The sequence below is a fragment of the Halyomorpha halys genome, unplaced genomic scaffold (assembly GCF_000696795.3).
Source record: "Halyomorpha halys isolate HHAL.00 unplaced genomic scaffold, Hhal_1.1 Scaffold128.1, whole genome shotgun sequence".
NCBI classification, from domain to species: domain Eukaryota; kingdom Metazoa; phylum Arthropoda; class Insecta; order Hemiptera; family Pentatomidae; genus Halyomorpha; species Halyomorpha halys.
In genome coordinates, this window is record NW_027110898.1 from 363,445 (window position 1) to 381,125 (window position 17,681).

Below are 17,681 nucleotides of genomic sequence, written 5' to 3' on the forward strand. Positions count from 1 at the left end.
AAGTCAAAATTCTATTATATTATAGGTTATTCAGTCGCCATATTGTAATACGTTTAACAGTATTTTATGCATTTTTTGAAAAAAAAAAATACACCTTTCTTCCAAGTTTGAAGTGTTCACTTTTTTTTTTTTTACTTTATAATGTTATTGAGAAAATAGGCTCATGTTTATGTATATTTAAATTTTGTTTTTGTTTCTATTCTTGGAATCATAAGAAATCTTGTCTACCATATACTTGCATATTTATATTTAGAGGTGTCAGAGATTTTTATAAGAGGCAAGGAATTTTAAGAGTTTCTAACCATTGTAACTATTGGATGATGAGCCCTCGAAAAAGTTTTCAAACTCATTTATGTCAATCACGAAATTCGTTATCTTCTTCTATAATTTAATTACTTCATAATTTTCTCAGAACTTTAATAATTAAAACTCAATATATAAATGAACAGTTTTTTTCGTCGAGTAAAAAAAAAAATCATTCCCCTCGTCTTTCAGTTTATAATAATTTTTTTGTTTTCAGATTTTTACCAAATATTCTACCCATCTTACCCGAGTGGATAGCGCAGGGAAATTTTAAACATAATTAACCCACGAGTGTTAATGAATCCCTTAAAAGCTTCAGTTTTGAAGCAATTAAACTTCTACCTGAGCAGCCAGATTGATTAAAGCTCTTCAAGATTATGGTGTAATTATATTTGTTTAAAAATTGAACGAAGGCTCTTAATGCGTCATAAATATTATATAAACAGTGATAAATTGTTTTTCTGTGTTGTTATACCGTTGTTTACAGTACTGTGAATACAATTAGTTTTTTTAGCAGAAGGAGTTCTTGTTTTAACATATATTTGGTAATGCATTAAAGAAGTTAGGAATCTAGTCTTTTCCTTCGATTCTGTAATCAGTACTAGAATAATAGTTAACATTTTTATTGCTAGGATAACTCGAATTTGGGTTCTCATTAGTTGCTGAATAAATTGCTAGAATTTAAAACTAAAATGAGCTTTGTACGACCATTACTTTTTATTTATTGCTCTTTAAACATTGACCATTTTTCCGTTAAAGTAAAAATTGTCGCTTATTTTGTGCCATATTCGCTCAACTAAACCTATCATGGAAAACGAATTTAAACTAAATTTGTATATAAAAGAATGTGCAGGACCGATGGTTCTTTTAAAACTGGTGAATAACCTAAATTATTGATTCTTGTAATTCGAGATAAAAATTTAAAAAAAATCTGTTCATCTTTTTAATAGCAACTTTTTATTTATTTAGAATAAAAAGAGTAAATATGTGCCGTGTACGAAGTCATAATTTCAAAGCTTAAAAAGCTATCCAACTGGTAATTAATATATTGTTATAAAATGTGTGAAACGGACATAGAATGGTCATGTTGCCTAGTCCGAAATTGGTACAGAGTGGATACTAAGGGAATTTGATAAATTTTAAGCTGATAATAAATATTTTATATTTCTGTTATTAGCTATCATGAAATATTGTTTTAAATTATTTATATATTTGAACGGAATTATTTTAAGGTCATTAGTTTTTATACGTTTCCTTTTTATTAATAAATCAAGAAAATATTAATTACCAATTTTATTTATATGCCAGTTTTACATCTTTAACTGCCTAAATTTAAGGGAGTTTTTATTGTGAGTTTTTTGATGTTCAAGATAAAGATTCTCATTAAATGCCCCAACGAGGGGTTCAAGAATCGTATGAGTTCTAATAAGGGATTTTTAATGACTTTCTTGTTATCGTTACCATTGTCAGGGTGGTTTCGCTGCAAGCTGATTTATATTTATTTATTTTTCTTCAGTCAGATCATTCTTCTTAATTCTGTGCTCGAATCATTTCTTAGGGTCTGATTCACGATGGAAAAACATCAATGAAGGTTAGAAATATGGTATTATTCACGTTTTCCATAATTGTTAACTTTTTTTTTTTTAATAATATTGGAAATAATTTTGGAATCAATAATCAATAAGCCTTTAGAAAATAATAGAAAAGGTGTGGTGCGTGCATTAAACAAGTTTCACTTATCGTACTGGTGGTAGTGGTGATTAATGGGCTCATGTTAAAGTATGACAATTTTTGTGATTTTCGAAAACAAAATCAAAAGCCAAAAAAGTTTTACTTTTTTTTTTTTGTTTTCTATTTTAGGGTTTCTCGAAATGGAAGCAATGAATATAATTATTTATTTTACTGCCAAGAATACAACAGTTAAACAAAAGATAATGAAGCCGTCATTAAATTGATAAAAATCAGGTAGTCTCGGCTTATCCAGTTCTAGACAGATGGTTTTTATATTACTTTTTTCTCCTTTATTTATTCATGAAATTCTTTAATATTTTTTATTATTGTTAACAATGAGAACCTTTTTTTTAAAAAAAATTAAAGTTACTTTAGAGGAATATTAAAATAAAAAAAAATGAGAATGGGACCTCGTAATTTATTTACCTTAGTTATAATACCTCATATTAAAGACCATTTAATTGACTTACCGAGTTTCTCTCATTTATTTATTCAGAAAACTTTTTAATATTTTGCATCTATCCATTTTTTATTGTTGTTAACAATGAGAATTTTTTATTTTCAAATAAATAAAATTAAACGTACTTAAGAGGCAGATTTAATTTTTAAAAACCATCATTTAAAGAGCTCTCATATTATTTCAACTGAGAATAAGACCTAGTTGGTATTTAAGGACATTTAATTGTTCATAGACTTGCCAAGTTTAATCAAAATCGTTAAAGTTTTTTTTTTTATAAAATTGAAAATCGATAATCGGCCCTAGTGTGACGTCACCAGACGCTATGGGTACTACTTACTACTCGATTGGTCTTTAAAGCACCGTCAACTCAAAAACTTCTAGTAACTACTCATTAAATTGTTTTAGTGCACAATTGAGTATTTCTAGATTTAATCACGTGCTTAAATAAATTTGATCATTTTTATAAAATATAATTTTTTTTTCTAACACTCAAGGATATGTTTATATTTGGAACATGTATTTCGAATTATAGTTGAAATGAATAATCATATAACAATTAAAATTATAATATAACTTTTATGTATATTTTATCATGTATGGATTTGCTGTTTTTGTTTCGTATAGATTTTGTTATAAAAACAGAAAAAGCAAATATAATGTATTTAGATTGTTATTAAAGTATATACTATTTATTTTTGAAATGGGGTACTCAGCATTACGAGAATTATAGAAGGTGTCGAAAGTCCTAACACACTATATTTTTCTTTTCTATGGAGGACATTTAATAGTTTATCATACTTGTAGGATACCTATAAAGCAGGAAATGTATATCACTTATTATGGCCGTATCTAAAAATATCAACAATTGTTACCTTTATAATGATTTGGTTGAAGAAAACAATCTATAACCTTGTAGTGTGGCACGAAGTGCAATGTTTCTAGAAGTTTCCTAATTGGATATTCCTACTTCGCAACTATATAGAACGTGACATCCCTACTTCTGGCGCCAATATAATTTTGTCTTAGTCTTAAATCTATTGATTAAAATAACTTTTTTAATGATATTTAAGTATTGTTTATTGTTTAAAAACATATTTTATATGTAAAGACAAAAAGAAAATTTATAATTTTTGATTTCTATGAAGATTCATATATAAGTGTAAGAATTTCTAATAACGTTTAAAAAAAATGTGGGCTTACTATAGAGAAGCATCGTTAGGTTTTGGTGTTTTTTTTCATAATTTATTATATTTACAACTGTATTAAAATATATAAAATAAGTAAATGTGATCTGAGTAATAAGACATGATGTCGAAGAGTTATTTTCTTTTCAGGCGCACAGAAGGAAAATAAGGTAATGAAGGAAGTGGGTTTGGGTTGTTAGGGAGTTTGCCATGAAAGAATTGGTGTCTGGTTCTGGCCTAATCGGCAACATATGAAATATTGAGGTCCTGATGGATGACTTGATTTGTTACAAAGTAAGGAGCATTCAGGATTTTACAAAGATTTGGATACGAGAGGAATTCGATGTTTTAGTGGAGTCCCAAAGCTCAATTCCCTAAGTCCAAATAGGCCTTATTATGGTCATATATGTTTTTTTTTGTCCACGAGCAGAGCCTTGTCTCGTATGAGGATTATAAGTTAATCGTTTGTCTAGATGCAGTCCTAGATAGCGGATATGTTTGAAAGGAATAAGTAGAGTATTATTGTTAGGGGATACTGTAGGACAGAAAGTCATAGGTTTACGACATTGGGTAAAGGTGATTAGCAAGTATTTATTGGAATTTATTTGAATTCATGACTTTTAAAAACATTCTTCAAGGGTTGTAGGGTAAGATTGGAGGGTTTGGGATACAATGGATTGTTAATTATTTAATAATAACACTCATATGTCATCTGCATACGTAGCGAGCATAGTGTTGGCATGGGTTGGGATGGCAGCTGTATAGACGGTATGAAGGACCAATATTGAACCAGGATTCTGAGGAAAAAGGGAAGAAGCACTGCTGTGATTTATTGTGAATAATTATTGTGTCATGAAATAGGAACCGATAATGCGGAAGTATGTACGGGTTAGGAATTTGCGGAACTTCTATAACAGTCCCGCGTGCCAGACTCGATCAAAAGCCTGTTCTACATTAAGAAAGACTCTCGAGCAGTACATTCCGCGTTCCAATGTAAACGTTACAAGATCAAACACATGTACGTAGGTAAAAGAGAGATAAGACAGTAGGAGGATGGGTAGTCAGATGTTTGAGGTTCGGGTCTCATTTTGACTATGGATAATTTTCACGGGTCAGGAAAATATGTGGATCAAAGTACAGCGTTTTTATAGATATAAACTCATTTCATACAAGAATATTATTTCCTAACTATTAAAACAAATCGATTGCTATGCAATAGCTTTTCGATCCACACTCAAGATACTAATCATTTCTGCTGTCTCATGCCCATATCAATCTATGAATATTATTTTGTCAAATTGATAAGAAATTTAGTTTTTAATAAGTTATTTTCTTAAATGTGCCTATTCTCTGAGAATATAATCTATTAAAACTATATATCTTGCCAATTTGACAATATATATTTGTAGATTAAGATAGAATTAAGAAGCCAGAAAGAAATGAGAAGTATACGAAAAAGACGAAAAAGAAAGTAAAAAGATTAGTTTTTGTTTAGAACAATGCATATACAATTTTTTTTTTTTAATATCTAAGAGTTATTCGTAAAATGTATACAGACGTAAACTATCAAAATCGCCATCTAATAATTGATATAGTTTTTTTTATGTTATAGGTATTGAAGATGAGAATAATTGTTATAAACATTGTTGCTGTCTTTTGGAATGATATTTATTTATCATTTTAGTCAATTTCCTATGGTTCTTAAAAAATATATTATTATTTGATTATTTTTTAGGATTGTTATACCAGAAAAACTGACGAGACGTTATAAATGTTGAGAAATTATTAACGTGCGACTGGATTCCACAAGAGATATCTTTTAGTCAGGTGAGGAAAATATACTTTACTTATTACCATTTATATTTAACAAATAAATATATAATGTCCTACTCATTTCAACTATTATAAACTGTTGAGTTTACTACTATGTCTTTTTGAAACTTCAAATGAATGGAAAAAAAAAACAAGTCCCTAATTATATGATATTGTATTCATAGGAGACAATCTTGTTATGTTTAAATTTTGTGTGGATGTGTTTCGACTGTCTAAACATCCGTGCTTAATTTCCACATATATTGTGATTCATTTCAAGGATAAGTAGACCCAGAAAGCATTTTTCTACGATCTTCGTCAGTTTCGGATAATATAAAAGGCTTGCTTTTTATAAAAAAAAAAAAAGGATTTCTGATTAACCGGTTTCTAATGGGGTGATGGTTTCAGGAACTGCAATTTGATTCTTTCTATTATAATATGTATTTGTTCTGCTTCCTTATTGGATTCAACCTATTGAAAAATGTACGATTATTCAGATCAACTAATTTGCCAAATACCATATAGTATGCTAGAAAGAATTATTTGTTTTTAAATTTGTGTACTAAATTATTTACATTAATATTAATATAAATGTATGCCTAAATATGATATAAATTACAAACATAGATTGTAATTTAAAGTGTACACATGATATAATATGCTATATGATATAATATAGTCATCATATTATTGATATAATATGGTACGTACGGTAACGAACGATGCGGTATCGTACGGTGAAGTAGGGCAAGGTATGAAGCAAAACTATACCCTATAATATAATATGTAATTAGGAATAATATTAAAACAAACTGATATATAGATAAAAATGAAAACAATAACAAAATTTAAAATTTTAGTTTTTATAAATATATATTTTATTTTATTTTAATAGGACATTAATTAAATTAATAATAGCATATAAGACCAAGAATCAAAGTGACGATAATCAAAAATTGTTTGATGTATTTTTTTAAAAATATCTTTATTGAAATTTACTACTGTATATTATATAATACATTCGGTAAATTTGATCTTAGTGAATGGAGTGTTACAGGCGTGTAAAGAAACTACCCATTGGTAGTAGCACTCAAATATTTGATGTATTTGAAATTCTTATTTTATAATTATTTAATTTTAAAACTTATTTTTAGTTAAAATAAACTTAAGTGAAACAAATCATCACGGTTAACTTGAAAACTAAATCTTATATCGTTCCGGACAAGATATAAGAAAAAGTCAAATGTTTCTTAGATTGAAAAGGAGGTACACGAATGTCAAAATATTGGAGAAGATCAGGACATACAATAATATTATGTATTAACAATTTTATAAACAAAAATTATTTTACACTTCAATCTTTCGGTTGAAAGTTTATCAAGATAAGTAATTTTTAGTGTAGCCATGTTGTGTTTTACCAAAGGTGCCTATTTCTCGAAATCAAAGAAGTTAGAATCGGATTTGTACATTTTCAAACACAGCAATATTAGTTTTTTGATAAAAAATTCAAACAGCAGAGCATCATTTGATTTGAAATTATATTTGGATATATTTATAAAACCAAAAATGTTATTGATCTTTTTACTATGAAATATGATTTTTAAAATTTAACTTAAAATCAAAAAGTATGCCAAAATGTGTAATTAATTGTTCTTTACTGTACAGTTACATTGAAAAATGATACTATGATAATCAGTAATCCTTAATATTCGATCTTCACTATTTTTCAATTCAGTGATTCTAGATCCAGGTTTGTTAATGAAAGAAATTCCATTTTCTGCAATGACGCCGGGTTTATTACTTATAATTGTGTAGAAGGATCTGAGATCCGAAATCGTATTGCGTAAGGATCTTTAAATAGTTTAATCTTCACCCAGATAAAGTCTTCCAATTTTCTGCTTAGACATTAGCCTAAACCGATATAGCAGCCTGAAGTAGCGAGTTCTATTGGCTACGCGAAGGGATTTAGTAACCTTAGGCAGTGTGAAAAGGGAGGGCATTATTTGTAGGGATCAGACCGTCGTTGCTTCAACAAAGAACGTTCTTCATCTTGGGGTGCTCTGGGATTTCAGTGTATAATCCTTAACTAGAGGAATTAAACCTCTTACTCCTCCTGTACCTCATGTTATTTTGTGTTTATTGGTTGAAAAGGTTTGGTGCTAATTTTAGTAGATTAATTGAAACATACCTCGGCGTCCCAGACACAAAAACATTTTTATTCTTCAATAAACTTTCATTTTAATATTTTTAAAGTATAAAGCATTCTCATGATTTCTTATTAATGTTCATCATTATTCCAAACTTAGAGATAAAAAATGATTATATTACACATTTTTCATGTCAAATTTTTCTTCATACTTTTTTTAGTGTTTTGTATTTTTTTTTACGAACATTCCTCTGTTTTCAGAATAGAATTTAGTGGCTAAAAAAATCCGATTATATATAGAATCGAATAATTTTTTTATCCGTTTTAAAATACACGATTTGCACATCTAAATGTTCTTTTATAATGATGATTTCTTAATTAACGTCGTTATTTTATTAAATAAAACTTTATCAAATATATTTAAGATATATATTGCATTGAGGGTGAAATATGTATTCCCTAAATCGTTTTACAATGGTTTATTATTAATTCTTAAACTGAAGCTATAAAAATTATCAGAAATAAGCCAAAAGAGTCATGGCTACTTGATACAAGATTAGAGATTTCTATGTTTATTTTATTTTAATTCTTTCTTTATTCATTTTGTCTTAATCTTATTCAAATTTTACTTACTATATTTAAAACCTGACCATGTATTGTGTCTTCTCTGACCTCTAAATTCAAAGGCTGAACTTCATATCCTGACCGCGCTTAGTCTAGTTTGAATAAATTAGTAACTAGTTTGAATAATGAATTAGTGATTCGAACCTGATAGTCAAAGTGAATTTTATAAATTTTTAATGGCTACATTAATGATCACACATCTCATTACTATCATTAATTACGCAATATATATTTTTGTTTGGTTCAGTTCTGTTTATTGAAAGAAATTCTATCTTTTCTTTATTTTTTTCTTATTTTCTTTTATTAAAAGATTAGCTTTTTTAAATTTATAATATTCATTTTTTTGTACATTTTTTTTTACTTATGATTTTTGTAAAGTGTAGCGAAATGTTTATTTTTGGTTTGAGGTGAATATTCTTCAGTTTTATTTTGTTATTCTTCGAAGTCATTATAACACAGGTACATACGTTTTTCTCTGCTAAGTGAATATTTTAGAATCATATTTTTTTTTTTTTTTTTTTTTTTTCGAAGCCTCTATTTGAAATAAAGTTTTTTGTTTAACAGGGTCTGTGTAGTGGAGTTTTGTTTTTATCTTAAACGTTGTTACATTTTAAAATATGAATTTAGTGAATGACTATTGACTTTATTTGACAGTTCCTACTCACTTCTGTGGTACAGATACTAAAACTGGAACGATATAATATTGATGATTAAAATCAAAATTAAAAATAAAAAGTTCACACACTACGAGAATTAATTCGATTGTTGATTAATCAATTTTTACTGTCATTGCAGTTTTTAAAAATTATTTTAACTTGAAGACTTTCCTGATTCAGGAGGCTTAGTGCAGTTGTAGTTGAGAGGCTGGCAACACAAGATTAGAAATGCAAATAAGGATTGATCCCGACGGCTCGGTAGATAGCGTGATATAAAATGTACTGTCTTTTGATTTTTTTATTATTTAAAAAATAATTATATTCGTTATATAAAACACTTATATTCGTGTTTTCATAGGTATATTTTACAGTTTATAAGTAACTTTAATCATTTTAATTTAAATCTCTCTTTGGTTTATATTATTTATAAATCGATTTATTTTAATTGTTTGATAAAAATAAAAATAAAATGTATATCAATATAATCATAAAAATATATCAGGAGGAATACAAGATAAACTTGTATATCTATTTTAACAAAGCTTACTGGTACCACAAAAAACTTGTTTCGTCAAGGAAGGTTAAAGACATACGAGTTATTTAAACGTCTTCTATACTAGGAAGTAGTATAATGGTAGATTCCGCTAGCAGGATAAGCAAAGCCAAAAAGGCGGGCATTATGATGGACCCAGGGGCGTGGTAGAGGAGTAGGGGAAGTGTTCGAGCCAATCACTTGAATCCTTCTGCTTCAGTTTAGATTAAAATGGCAGATATTCTTATTAAGCTCAACGTAAGCCTAAGTCCCAAGGACGTGGTCTTTTTGATTTGAAAGCGAGTGGGGTTATCTCACCCCCCTACTTCTACAAGCAAAATGAGAAACACTACTGGTGTAATATTTTAAATAGAAGTTCCATTTTTCGGTCTTGGATGTTTTGAAGAAATATCAACAATAGTCAATTTTTTATATAAAAAATAGATACAACTTAAAAAAGCTAATATATTATACATTTAAACTTAATTTTTAATTGGACACGGATCACCTGATTACATTTATGAATAATTAATAGCATCAGCAAATCTCAACAGAGAAATATAAACTACTGAAAACGACAATAAAGAAAACATTAGAAAATATTTTTTTAAATAGTCACTTTATAGAACTTGATTTCTAATATTTAAAAAAAAATTGAAGTTTTTCTAACAAATTCTGTGCAGACTAATTCTTGTAATAACAATAAGTATAGTTATAAAAAATATATTTCACAATAAGCTATATTTCAACAGTGCGAAAGTCAGCCAACTTGAAGGTTTGAAATATTTCTGCACAAACGTCTAGCCAAAATAATTTTTTTATTTTATAATATTTTTTTTCTCTTAATAACCGCTATTGTATCAAAGTTCTTTAGTTTAAAGTTTTCTATTCAACCCTTGACTGTTCCTCCCCTAATTTTCTAGAAAGCTGTTCTCAGAAAATATGGCGAGTTAAGACCTCAGCACTTCAACTAAAAGAATATTCCACACAACCTTCCCTCAAAATAAAAAGTTTATTTTTCATTTAAAAGTTACTTATTTTTTAATTGTAACTACTTCTTGATTGAACATTTAATGGAAAGTTAATGAATAAAATAAATCTGTTAACATTTAAGCAAATGTTTTTTTTTTCCATTTATATACGAATAGCATCTGATTACGCTTTACTTACTATTTAGCATAGTTTTTCTTAAATGTGTTTTGTCATATACCATCCGTGTGTATCTTTTATAATAATGGCATCTTTGTACAAGTTTTGGTCAGTGAGTCTGTCTTTTTCGTTTCTTGAAAGCCCTAACAGTCTCAGTATTCATTTATGAGAATCATTTATAAATACTGCGGTTGAAAGCTTGTACTTGGATTACAAGATATGTCATTATAATTTAACATTATTTACCTCATGGCGATGTAATGAGGTAGTGGTGTTACAAATATCGAGGTTTGACTGAGGTTTCTCAACTCTCCCCTAGATTTTCAAAGATTCTTGGAAGTATTTTTCTTTAACTACGGGGTATTGGAGAAATCTTTTCAGAGCTCAAAGCGCTTGCCATCTAAGAGCTTGAAGCACTACAAACGAACCTGAAAGGCATTTATGTTAAAGAAAAAATAAAGAATAATACTTTTTTTTAACGAATTTCTTCTTATTATATTGCAAAATAAAACATATCATTATTAATTTAACAAAAATTCATATGAATCCACTAAGCATCATACCATGTTTTTAAAAATAACTGATATTTAATAGGTAATATATTGTGTGGATTTATTTTGTGGGAACCATATAAGTATCGATAATTAAAACAAAAGTGGGATTCAGAGAAAAACGTTTTTTAAAAAAGTCCCTCAAAACCATGTTCCAAATTTGAAACGAATTAAAAATACTTTCCCTACCTCACCGAAGACCTTGTCTGTTGTCTCTCCGATAGTCAAAAGTCTATTTATTTTATGGGAAATTACGACAAATATTCTACAATCAAAAGTCTATGTTCCTCAACTAGTATTTCAGGTAATGGCCATCTATCTTACCCCTATTGCAATCATAATTGAAAAAAAATGGCACTACCAAGTTTGTTGTTAAGTGGATAATTTATTTCTCATAATGCAAAAATAAAAAGTTTGAAAAAAACACTCAAAAAATTAATAAAGCAATCAAAATCCAAAATAGGGTAGTGCGTCTATGAAATCACTAAGCAAGTGTAGCTAACGGCCAACTGTTTAATTTAAAATAAATTTGTAATTTATTTAAAGTATTTTTCGGCAATTATAAGAACAAAATATGAAAGTAATTGTTTTAAAAGGAACGTTTTAAAATTGGGAAAGCAATCCCGAAACTTAAGCTAACTTTTTTTAAAACAGTTAAAGTTATAAAAATTGATAAAGGTTTACTTTTACCCACCTGATTAAAATTAAACATGTTTAGTATTTAACAATTTAGTATATAACAATTAACTCTAGTTAATTTGGAAAAATAATAATAAAAAAAAATAATTTAGAAAATTACTCCGTTCATATCTCTCAGACAGGCAGAAAACGACTGACATGGAATCCTCATACAAGACTGAAAATACTGGAAACGGCTCGTCGATTCCGACTATTACAACATTTACTAGACAAACGGTCTAAACTTCCAATCCATTACAAAAGACTGATCTACATGACTGTTATAAGGCTTATTCGGACATACGGAGTTGAGCTATGGGGTTCCACTAAACCATCGAATTCCTCTAGAATACAATCCTTACAGTCCAAAATCCTTCGTAAAATCCTTAGTGCTCCTTACTTTGTCACAAATCAAATCATCCATCAGAACCTCAATGTCTCATATGTTGCTGATTTGGCCTGAACCAGATACCAATCCTTCCATGATAAACTTCCCAACCACCTAAACCAACTCGTTTCTAACCTGGCTTCTCCTTCACTACCTAACAATACTCTTAGGCGCCTGAAAAGAATATAGCCTCGAGATCTTCTCCTTTAGAAATGTTTTTGGAGTTCTATCATTGGGTAGATTCTCCACATGTTTGTATCATGTCATAATATCACTTATTATTATATCACAATTTACTTGATGTGTATATATGTATACTGTTGTAAATAACAATAAATAAATTATTTTAAAAAAATACTTGATGTATTTTATGTACAGTTGTGTCAATAAATAAAATAAAATAAGGTTTTGTTAAAATAATTTTAAATGGGCTTCAAGCAGCTGATTAAGCTGGTTTTTCGTAAAATCATGACTTATTTAATTGAACTCCTCTAGGACTATAGATCTTCTACTTTTAGAAAAACTTTCTTGTTTAATAAGCTTTAAGTCTATATTAATAAAGTTGAGTTATGTTACAGAATAAGCGGAGATCCACCTCTAGTTCCTAAAAAAATCATGTGATATGAGATTCTACATTTTATGTACAATGTATTTTCCCTAGTAGGATTACGTTTTGCACTAGTGATGATAATATTTTTATTTTAAATCAATTTGTCTTAAAAAAAATCAAAATAATATTATTTAAATTATCCTAAAATAATAAATAAGATGGTTAACATTAAAATAAACATAAAATAAGTGGTAAAACATAAAATAAAGTCAATATACCATAGTTAAACCATTTAGACTATGAATTTGTAATACTTCTAATATGAATACAATAAATTTGTATAACTGTGATAAACTTGGTCCAGTTGGCCTACTCTGCTAAGTTGTTGTTGTTGTCTGGGGCTTAAGGGCGTAAAACCCTGAGGTCATCAACGCCCATAGGTACCACTAAGTAGTTGGTTAACAATAAATTGTTTTCTTTTACTATTTTGATTCCTTTATTGACCGGCACCCGGACTATCTTCCTCCAATCTAAATATTTTATTGTACATATTTTGAATAAACAAGAAGTGTATCCTATTAATTTTTAATTATACTGGCTAAAAACATTGAATTTCACATTACCATTTTTTTTTTTAGAAAACTAAAGGTGGATTTCAGCTTATTCCGTTTGAATTAGTTTTAATAAACACTAATTTTATTTATTTTTGAGGAAAATCTTGTCCAATTTACTTGTTGAAGCTTCTGTTTAGAATCATTAAACTTGACTAGTTTGTTTTAGTTATTACGTCCTATTGATCATTAAAACGGGACTTATTTGGAAAATCACGAAATATCAATTTCTTTCCTATAGAGATTCTGACCATTGTCTATCTGGACTCATGTTGTTTCTGAGATCTACTTTATTTACTAAAATATTACTTAAATATTACTAAAAACTAAAACCTGTATATGGATTCTAACTGTATTTAAAATCTTAAATGGTTGCAAAAAATTGTCTTTCTTTTTATCTTCAAAACAGTACAATCAAATATTGAACTTCAGCAGAGGTCGACCTGACGTTAAAAGTTTATCTTGATCCTTGACCGAAGGAGACTGTCCGCTCCATTAACTAAGTTCCATTTAAGTTTGAGATTGATCTGGAATTGATTGCTTTAGTTACAGTCTTCCTATCATTTATAGTTTAGAAACATTATGCTACGTTTTCTGTTCCGGAAAAAAAGTCAAACAGAAAATGTCTAAATAATAAAATTAGCCTCAGGTATAGTTATTTTTCTTATCAAACCAAAAATTTTCTCCGAGTTCCATTGTTGCTTTATTTGTTGTCGTTTTTGTTTTTTGTGCTCTTATTAAATAGAAAAGTTTTATTTTATTTTTTTTAATACCAATAGTTGTTGATGGAACTACAAAATCGAAATTTATTTCATGGGTCAGTTCCAAAATTATTCCCAAATCTCGAATGCGGGAATAGAAACTGTAATGGTCAACATAAACAAATATATTTTTAATATAAATGTGCTTGGTGCATGTGCATACATGTGCATGACAAGTGACCACAACAATGTAGGTTCAAAGAGTTACTAAACCTTCAGGCTATGTGAACTAAAGTTATATCATTAGCTACTTCCGTAATTTCAATTTAAAGAATTTTCACCTGAACCAAATACCCATGATTGTAAATAACTCTTGTATTACTTTTACTGAGAGCGAACACCCTCACCCTCTGCTATTTTCCTTCGGCAAGGATCTAAAGCGAATACCTTTTAAAGCCTGTCGTTCCTCTCTCGACTGTTGGTGCATATCCCATAAGGTTGTCGCCCTATAGGTTTCTATAGTGAATACTTTTAGGATTCGACATCCCCTGAACGATACTAGGCGAGTACTAGGTGCAGATTCCATTCTGCAACGCATATCCTTAAAACTTTCCGATTGTACGTGATTTCTAGGTTGAATCTGCAGTACATCCGATCCTTCGGTCAAATCTCGTATTCTAAGCTATTCAATAATGATTGTCTGACGTCTATGGTGTACCAAACTTCTTAAACCTGTGCCTGGACTGAACACAAACCTTGACACTCCCATGAAAGTTTTTATGATTTTGTTTATTCCCAATAATATTTGTTATAAATTCATTAGTCAGTTCTATCGGAAATAAATTAGGTAGTTAAGAACCCACAGCCTTCTCAGTGATTTATAATTGGTCTGTCATCCCTACATTGAATTAGCCTAATAGGAAATCCTGATGTTGTAATAATATTTACATAGTTGTATGTACCATATAGGCCGAGTACACAGCCGAGTCCTGAACTGTAGGATAAAAAAAATAATTTATTTTTTCTGTAAGTGAAAATATCACTTATTAAATGGGAACATCAATCAAGAACAGTCCATAAAAGAGCTATCTACATGGAAATATCTGTAACTTCAAACACAGTAATAATCATCATGCATAATTGAAGTGCCATAAGTCATAATAAAATAAGTGGAGTACAATGATAAATGCATGATTTATTTTATCGGGGGTACATTTACTCTTTGGTTGGGAGACCCTCTTGGGGAACACCCATATTCTAAAATTGGGTTTCTTATGCTTTGATGGGTTAGGAAAAAAACTGGACATTTAGAATGAATTAGGTCATTACAGATCATCTCATTATACATCTTTTGATCTCAGTTCATTAGCTGTTTAATCCTTTATAAGTTGTAGTGATAGTTTATTTTTTATGATTGTAAATCATAATATATAAGCACCTTGGGTGATTCTGTTCTTCCAGAATATTTAGAGCTTTCCTTTAACACCGATTAAATTTTCCTGATGTTCATGATTTATTTTCATCAAAAGTTAATTATTTGAAATATATAAATATATTAGTACTTCAGAGGTAAATGACACCATGTCCATACTATTACACTTTAACTATTACTATTATTATTAGCATTTTAGCTAACTGTTATTGCTTTATTGAGAGGTATAGATGAATATTCTTGGAACTATCGTATGAGAAATTACATGATTTAAAAAAAAAAATAATAATAATAGGTACATTTTTATCTTACGGGAAATATCTGTTCCAACTGCTCTTCTATAAACTTAAGGAACTGAGATAAGGTGTCCTGTTCTCTGAGGTACTGAACGGGATTTGCTTTTCCCCCAGAAAACCCAGTGAAATTTTGGAATTTAAAATAAGTTAAAATCAAATTTAAAGTTTTTCCTTATTATTTCCACCAACAAAACAGTTATTCTAGTTCCATTCAAATGAAGGTCAGTGTTTTCTGTTACTCAATATGTTTTACATTTATCTTTAACTCATAGGATGGTGTTAACTAAGAGAAAATGGTTTATATGATTTTTAGGAAGTAAGAAAAAGAAGAAGAGGGTTTTTTAACAGTGCAACAGAATTTGGAATCAGCAGAAACACAAGTGAGGTGAGTGAATTAACGTTGAATACATCTGTTTAATTTTTTATAAATTGATCATTAATTTCTGTTCCTTGGATGATGTTGGCAGACCATAAAGCATAATTAATAATTGAATTGACAATATTAGTATAATTTGATAATAAATTTGTATTCCTTAATTAACAAGAATATGCCCAAAACTATTTTTAATTTAGGCATTTTAATTCTTCTTTTTTCTATTTAAAAATACCTTAAATTAAAAAAAAAAATGGTTTTGAGCCTTATATTAGTAATATACAAAATGTCTTATGATTGACTTCTTTATGTGTGTGCAAACCTTACCCATAAATTATATCACATTTCTCTAACTTTACATGAGCACAGTTTGAACAGATGTATCACTCCATCCATTTATATTAAGTGGTTTTTCATTTTTTTAAAGCGTGTGATTCTCCTCACAAGTTGTCTAAATCATAGACATCTATCTATACCTTGAGGAAAAGCAAAATCAGTTCATTAGTTCAAGGAGATAGCCATATATACATAGATTAGATTAGATTTTTATTCAGGGCGATCAACATTTAGGTTATTACACCCTTTTTACTTTATTTATCTTCTTGTCTTTGACATAGTTGAATGTAGACTATTTCCTTTTTACACTGGTCAATATTGGTGGATTATATTTTAGTATAAAGTTGAGTTTCTTTCAGAAATTTTATTATTTTGTCTATGGATTCTGCTCAGTCTTTAAGGGCCAATTCTCTTGTACGAGGAATTTTATCATTTTTGAAGGCTTGACGAAATGATGAGCATTCTTCAATTATATGCTTTATCGATAAAGGCATATAGGTTGGTCCTCTTTTGTGATTAAGTGGAGGTGTGTTAATTTGGAATGTCCTATTCTTACTCTTGCAACAACCACTTCTTCTCTTCTGTTTCCCCTTATGGCACTTGTCCACTTTTGTGTGTTTTTTTTTAGCATTTCTTAGTTTATTGGTGAGTGGTACGTTTGCCCACATTGAATCCCAACTTTTTCAGATTCTGTTCCTTAAAAATGCCTTTATGTCTTTCGGCTCGTAAATTTGGAGTGGTGGAACGTTCATTGTAGCAGCTTTATCCGCTGTCTCATTTCCAGCTATTCCTGAGTGCCCTGTAGTCCAGAGAAAGGAGACACTTTTTTTAAAGATGTTTTAGCATTTCTACATAGTTGTGAATATTGTCTATTGTTGGTCCGCTTTGACTGAAGTTTGGTAGACTATGGAGTGCAGACATTGAATCTGTACAAATGAGTATCTTTGAGTATTCACTTTCTATGGATAAATGAAGTGCTATTGAAATCGCCTGAAGTTCAGCTGTAAATATTGTATATAATATATATATACATATTAATATAGCAAAACAATTAATTAGAGTGCTTATACTAATATTAAATTGGTAAAGAATGTCCTAGATGGCATTTACCTGTGAAGTACTGATTAATATGTACACACACACCCACACACACACACACACACACATA

At 29.0% G+C, this 17,681-nt stretch overlaps 1 protein-coding gene across 3 annotated transcripts in view; it reads left to right on the forward strand.

Annotated features, from left to right (window-relative positions):
• The window catches only part of LOC106678192 (atrial natriuretic peptide receptor 1), a 1,188,520-nt gene that overhangs the window by 222,050 nt on the left and 948,789 nt on the right, over nt 1-17,681 (forward strand). The window contains exons 2-3 of one of the 3 annotated variants that reach the window (XM_067048969.1): nt 5,414-5,505; nt 16,118-16,189. The exons of 1 other annotated variant lie outside the window; for it this stretch is intronic. The gene's annotated coding sequence lies outside the window, so the exon portion shown is untranslated. The remainder of the gene's footprint in view (nt 1-5,413; nt 5,506-16,117; nt 16,190-17,681) is intronic. One more of the 3 variants, XM_067048970.1, reaches the window with a different exon arrangement.